This window comes from Passer domesticus, chromosome 5 (genome assembly GCF_036417665.1).
Source record: "Passer domesticus isolate bPasDom1 chromosome 5, bPasDom1.hap1, whole genome shotgun sequence".
Taxonomy (NCBI): Eukaryota; Metazoa; Chordata; class Aves; order Passeriformes; family Passeridae; genus Passer; species Passer domesticus.
The window spans coordinates 14995560-15002209 of record NC_087478.1 but is presented as its reverse complement, the minus strand read 5'-3'; the positions used below and the strand labels follow the sequence as shown (position 1 = coordinate 15002209).

The following is a 6650-nucleotide window of genomic DNA, read 5'->3' as shown; positions in this document are numbered from 1 at the left end:
AAAGTAACCTTTCAGTTCAAACACTTTTTCGTGTGTTGAAATCTGCCACAGTAATAATTTCTCTATTTTGTTCTAGTCCTATGCACGAGACCTCAAAATCCACCATCATTCCATACACATGTATTACTCAAGATTGGGATTATTCTAACTAAAGTTCAAGAGTGACTATTAAATGTTGCTTCTCTTGTCTCACACTTTTGACTCAAAAATTACCCTGCCTTCTGTGCTACACTGATTTTTATACTACTCTTAAGATGCATCTCATATGGCTGTTAAATACTTAAGAAATAGGCAGAGAGTCTCATTAAAATCCATATCCCGCCCAACTATATTCACTCTGCAAGTTCTGGAGCCCTGATTGGGTATACATCTTCCAAAGGCTTCTTGCCTTGGCCTCTGTTAAAGGATGGAGAGATACAGCTCACACTTGAAATCTGCAGTAATTGTATGTAATCTGCCTTGTTTTAATGTTCACTTTTTGGTCATGATTAATATCCAGTGAAGAAGCAATGATCTGGACAAGGGGATCAAGTGTACCTCAGTCAGTTTGCAGATGACAAGCTGGATGGGAATGCTGATCTGCTGGAGGGTAGGAAGACTCTGCAGAGGGATCTGGACAGGCTGGATTGGTGGGTGGAGGCCAACAGTCTGGAGTTCAACAAGGCCAAGTGCCTGGTCCTGTACTTCTGTCATAACAGTCCCCTGCAGCTACAGGCTGGGTCACAGTGGCTGGAAAGTGACCCAGCAGAAAAGGGCCTGGGGGCACTGGTCAGCAGCAGATGAACAAAAGCCAGAGTGTGCCCAGGTGTCCAAGAAGGCCAATGGCTTCCTGGCCTGTATCAGCAAAAGTGTGAGCAGAAGGACTAGGGAGATACAGCCCCCTGTACTCTGCACTGGTGAGGACACATCTCAAATCCTGTGTTCAGTTTTGGGGATATCATGACCAGACGGACGTTGAGGTCCTGGAGAGAAGGGCAGCAGAGCTGGTGAAGCATCTGGAGCCCAAGTCTTAAGAGGATAGACTGATGGAGTTGGGGTTGTTCTGCCTGTTGAAAAGGAGGCTCCTGAGAGACTTTATTGATCTTTTTAACTGCCTGAAAGGAATTTGTAGCCAGGTGGTGGATATTTTCTCCCAAGTAACAAACAGTAGGACGAGAGGAAATGGCCTCAAGTTAGGATATCAGGATACATTTTTTCACTAAAAGAGCTGTCAAGCTCTGGAACAGGGTGCTCCAGGAAATGGTACATTCACCATTCCTGAAGTTATTTAAAAGACATTTAGATGTGGCTAAGAGACATTTAGTGGTGGACTTGGCAGGGCTGTGTTAATAGTTTAACTCCATCATCTTACCAGTTTTTCTAACCTAAAAAATCATATGATTGTATGAAAGATTACGCAGTGGTGTGATGCAATTTTCAGACTTCAAGCAGTTGGAACACACATAACTAGACCAATTTCTTTACTGATATACAAAATCACCAATTGCAGGTTTGGGAGGTGCATATCTGCACCTTCCACTTTCTACCTAGTCCTTGCCTGCCCTGGGGCAGGTACCAGTGACAAGAACTACAGAACGACAGAACAGCAGCTGTGGATCCTATGTGTGATACCCCAGTATCCAATGTCCAAAACTATCCGTCAGAGAAGGGTGACCCATGTCACTTGGACCTGCTCTCAGACCACTTCCACTGTGATTTCTGAGTACCTGAAAACAAACACGGACTAGCTGGGAGAATAGTGCTGCTCAGTTGAAGAATCTGTAGAGAAACATCTTTTATAATGTGGATACCAATTATCAGCTTGATATTCACACTGAGTGCAGGGCTGCAACCAGGATATGAAAGCTGTCAAATCCCAGCCAGTTCAAATCCTTCTCAGCTCAGTTTGACATGGACCTATCCACCAAGAGCCTCTGAGGTGTACAGGCCCAAAAGAAAGCTTTGTGTCCCTCCTTTTTATATTTTTATATATGCCACAGAGAGCTACACATGCAGAGCTCCCCAAGGCCTCAATGGTGACAGGTGAAATACATTTACCTTTGCCTTTTCTTTGCCCTACCCAGTCAGCTCAACTGTGGAGAAAGTAAGGGATGAATCAAGGAAAGTTTTTTTATAACTCTGTGAAAATAAAACCAATTTACAGGCTATTTAAAAAATTTGCATCTAGATTCCTTTCCTAAAGAAACAGGCAGGTGGATAATTCCGTGGATGAACAAAGAAAAAATATTCTTGTTGTGTTACAAATATAGGACTATAAAGTATTTCATATGCTGTAATGAGGTAAACAGTGATAAGCCCATATCTGCCAGACTAAAGGTTTGTTCCTTTTTTCCTGCTGAGATGGTTAATTTCTTGCAGCCTTTCTTATTTACATTTTAAATAATGAAACACCCATGAGTACAAGGCACTTTTCCACTACTGCTCTGTGCAAAAAGAATATTAATACCATTATTAATAAAGCTGGGAAGACTGCAATAAATGTCTCTGTGCTTAAAACAAAGGAGCATCTTGAAGAACTCAGCAGATTTTCTGTTTTATGCAGGTTTGATAAGACAAGTACAATTAAAATGTTCTCTGTTAGTAGATTAGAAATGCCAATATATGTAACAGAAACTGCCGAAATTGTAAGCACATTTGTTCAAAGATATTGCATTCCCAGTTGGTTACCAAATACTTGCTTCATTTCCTGGCCCTCAAATCCCATCTCAGTTAAACTGATGCAAATCAGGATGGAGCAAATGCCCCTGTGGTCTTCACCAGTGCAAGTCTTATGGGGCTAGAAAAGAAAAGATCTACGCAGAATCCAGGTCCCTGGTGCTGGAAGCTTCACCCCCAAGGCTGTGGATTGATTTGTCCTCTAGACAACTGCAGGCCATGCTGATCCCACAGTATCTGTGAAAATAAGCTCACATGATCCAGTTATAATTGATGGCAGGCATAATACATATGCTACACAGTGGACTGGACACACATTGCAGGGCTGAAGGGTCATGGAAACAACTAGAACAGTGGTAATGTATTCTGACAGCTCCATTTGGGGTGGGGGAGTTGTCAGAGTGTTTCAAATACTGCAGGTTGCCATCAGGAAAATAACTAAAAGGACATGTTAAATTCATGCTTCACAGTCTATGCATAGCATTTCATATCTTTCCACAATGCTAGAGGACTTGTTAGCTCAGGACATCAAAAGTAATTTGCTTCACCTTATATGTGTTCTGTACTTTGCCTCATCTGAAAAAAAAAAAAAAAAAAAAAAAAAAAAAAAAAAAAAAAAAAATTTAAAAGCCTGAATGGCAGCAGGAAATGGTCCAGAAAGTGTTTCAGATTTTAGGTCCAACTGGATGCTTCGGAGGGATAAGGCTTAATCCAGAACAAGGATAGCTATCCTCATTATCACATGTTTTGTAAGAAATTAAATAAAAAAGATAGGAAAACAGAAAAATTCTAATAATGAGTGCAGTCCAACCATGTACTATCAAAGGAAGAAGAGATGAAGGAGGGAAAAAAGGGAGTAATGCTGCTTTCCTGCCTGAAGAAGGAAACCTAATTTGTGGGCTAGATATGCATCTTTCTGACTCACCCTGATATCTACAAATCGTTTTACAAGTTGCTGACTTTTCCTATTCACTGCTGTTCTTTCTTTTCATATTATTTTTTGTTTTCAGGGCTTCTAAAATACCACCATTAAGATTTTTTCTCTGAATTTGAGACTGAATTAGACACTACCAAGCCTGAATACTGCAAAATCACTGGAGTCTTATTTATATTGTGCTAACTTCTCAGTAACAGCTTTTAAGTCTTGTGGTGCAGAGTGCATCACAGTTTAGGATAAATTACTGCAAATATATAATTTAACAAGATCTCTGTACCAGCAGACTCTCATCACATACATATCTATATGAAACACACAGTAGAAACATGAGGAAAAAGGAGATAATATGGCCCATGATTTATTACTGCACTCTATGCATGCTCTCACAGCTGCTCTGCAGATTCTAACTTCAAAGACAGATTCAGTCTTTTCTCTTTTCCTTCTCTGAACAACAGTACAGCTGCTGCACAAATCCCTTGTGCATTCAAGTCCTCTGGCTAAAAGTGTTGGGTTTGGCTGGGGTAGTTAATTTAACCCACAGTAATTAGTATGAGGCTGTCCTTTGGACAAGAAGCTGGGAGGGGACACAGCTGAAGCAGCCAACCCCAACTGACTCAAGGGATATTCCAGATCATATGACATCACTCTCAGTATGCAAAACCGGAGAAAGAAGGAGGAAGGAGTGATGTTGTTTGTCTTCCCAAGTCATGATTACATGTGATGAAACCCTGCTTTCCCAGGGATGGCTGAACACCTGCCTGCCCAAGGGAAGTGGTGAATGAAATCTTGTTTTGCTTTGCCTTTGTGCATGACTTTTGCTTTCCTTATTAAACAGTCTTTATCTCAAGCCATGAGGTTCCTCATTTTTACCCTTTTAATTTTCCCCCATCCCACTATGGGGGATTGAGTGAGTGTCTGTATGAGGTTTAGTTGCTGACTGAGGTTATGCTGACACTTATACTGACACTTATAAAAGCAGATAAAGACTCAGAAATGCACAAGAGAGAACACACTACTGGCCCCTCTCATCACTTCTGCAGAGCAGTCTGTGAGATGCATTTATTTGTTGAAATTCTGCTTAGTTTATCGAAGACATTCACAAGACACCCTGGCAGAATCCATATAGGAATGAAGACACCTTCAACACTGTCTTAAATTCTGCAGTAAGAACTGACTGTTTAACAGTGTGTGTCAAAGGCCAAAATCCTTTGAAGGAGTATATGATGAAAGAGCTTGAGCCTCTATAAGTCATGGAATCTGGTTGGTGTTGCAGTCTCCACCTTTTGCTGTGTGCTGACCATACTGTTATCTTTGCTGGCACTCAGCTGAAACACAATTCCTACCAGGACACTTCATGCTAATACCTAATAAAGATGGTTGATAATTCACTGAAAAAAAGAGGTCTGAGAGTGAGTGCTCTAAAGTAAGCCCTATCCCTACCTAAGCTTAGTGCCTTAGCCATTATTAAGTTAGTTTCTTTGTTTTCTTCCAGATACCCCTGCTTCAGAACCAGCAGAGAGTATCCCAGAGCCTGGTAAGGAAGCCAATGGCTCAAGACAGGGCATCAAACATCCCAGAATGCCAAAGGGGAGTAAAACCTAACACTCAACTTTGCCTCTTCAGGGACAAGTGCCTAGTTCCAGTTTTAGCGACTCTTCCCTAACAAGTACTATTCCTATGAAACGGAACAGATTTAGCAGGAGAAAATAGATAGAGCAACAAACACAGGAAACTCAGGAATTTGAGAGTCTGTTAAGGCTCAGGAGACTGCAATGAAGTTCTTTGGCTCCAGAGAACAAGGTCTGCATGACACTCACTATCTGTGTAGTCTTCTACACAGTTCCTCATGAGATAGTTCAAATGAAAGAATAAACATTTGTGGGAGATTAAAGGCTTTAGATGAGATAGTCAATAAATCCCAGAAGGAGAAAAGTAGCACTTTCAATAACCATCAGGATTCCCAGTCAACTCAAAATGTCATTAAATGGTACCCAAAGAAACAAAGGTATGTTATCAGCTTCGGAACATGTGCTGTGCCCTAAGCACTGACAGACTGTATCCCGGAGGCCAGGTCATTGAGCATGCAACACTTTCTGAGATTATTTCATGGGCAACATATGAGCATCTCCTGGGGGGAAAAAAAAAAATGAGGAAGCACAATCCAGGTGAATGTAAGTGTACAAAAAGGGGGTGATTTTAACCTACAATAAAAAAATGCAGTGCAGAGCTGAATGAGGGATATTGCTAAAAACAGTAAGAATCTCTGAAGCTTTCACAGGTCAATGTAACAAAAAACACCTGGGTGGGTGAAATTTCAAGTGGGAAATGGGATGCAGATAACTAGAAGTCTGAAAGATTAGCTATATATGGCTACATTTATAGTTAAGGTTGTCAATCAGGCTCGGTTAAAATACATGTAAAGATTGTAAACTGCTTCCAGAAATGCCTGAGAGTCCACTGCATATTCAACAGGTCATCTGATTAAGGACTAAAGACATAACTTTTACCCATAAATCTCTACATATAATGCAATTCCACTAAATACTAAAGATGCACAAGTCACCTTAAAATATTAAGTGTCCAAACCGGTATGATGTTCAACAGATTACATCTGTAAATGACAGAATAAACACACAGAATAACAGTGGGCTGGCTAAAGGAAGGCCCTGACAATACTCTGAATGCAGAGAAGAATAAGCTGTTTTAGGGATTGCTGCTTGCTGTTCTGTGTAAACATTGGACTGCTGAATACTTGTTACAAAAGATGTAGAATTCATCACACTGAGCACAAAGAGTCACAGCCTCAGAGGAAGCATAAAAATCAATAACACAGAGAAATATCTCCAAAGTGCAAGAAAGTCTCTTGGATTCTTACAGTTTGCCTAATGACTTCACGTGAAGCAGCCTGCAGCATTTTTCCAGGGGAGTGGGCACAGCACCAAGGCTGACTGAGTTCAGGAAGGCAAACGGATGGGATTCTTGGGGCTGTCCTGTGCAGGGCCAGGAGCTGGACTTGATCCTTGTGAGTCCCTTTCAACTCAGAATATCTTGTGATTCT

At 41.1% G+C, this 6650-nt stretch overlaps 1 long non-coding RNA gene across 1 annotated transcript; it reads left to right on the top strand.

Annotated features, from left to right (window-relative positions):
* Positions 1–767: 767 nt before the first annotated feature.
* LOC135301267 (uncharacterized) lies at positions 768–5388 on the top strand. Its single transcript, XR_010363006.1, has 3 exons — positions 768–896; positions 5085–5126; positions 5216–5388. It is a non-coding gene; the product is annotated as an uncharacterized LOC135301267 (long non-coding RNA).
* Positions 5389–6650: the final 1262 nt, after the last annotated feature.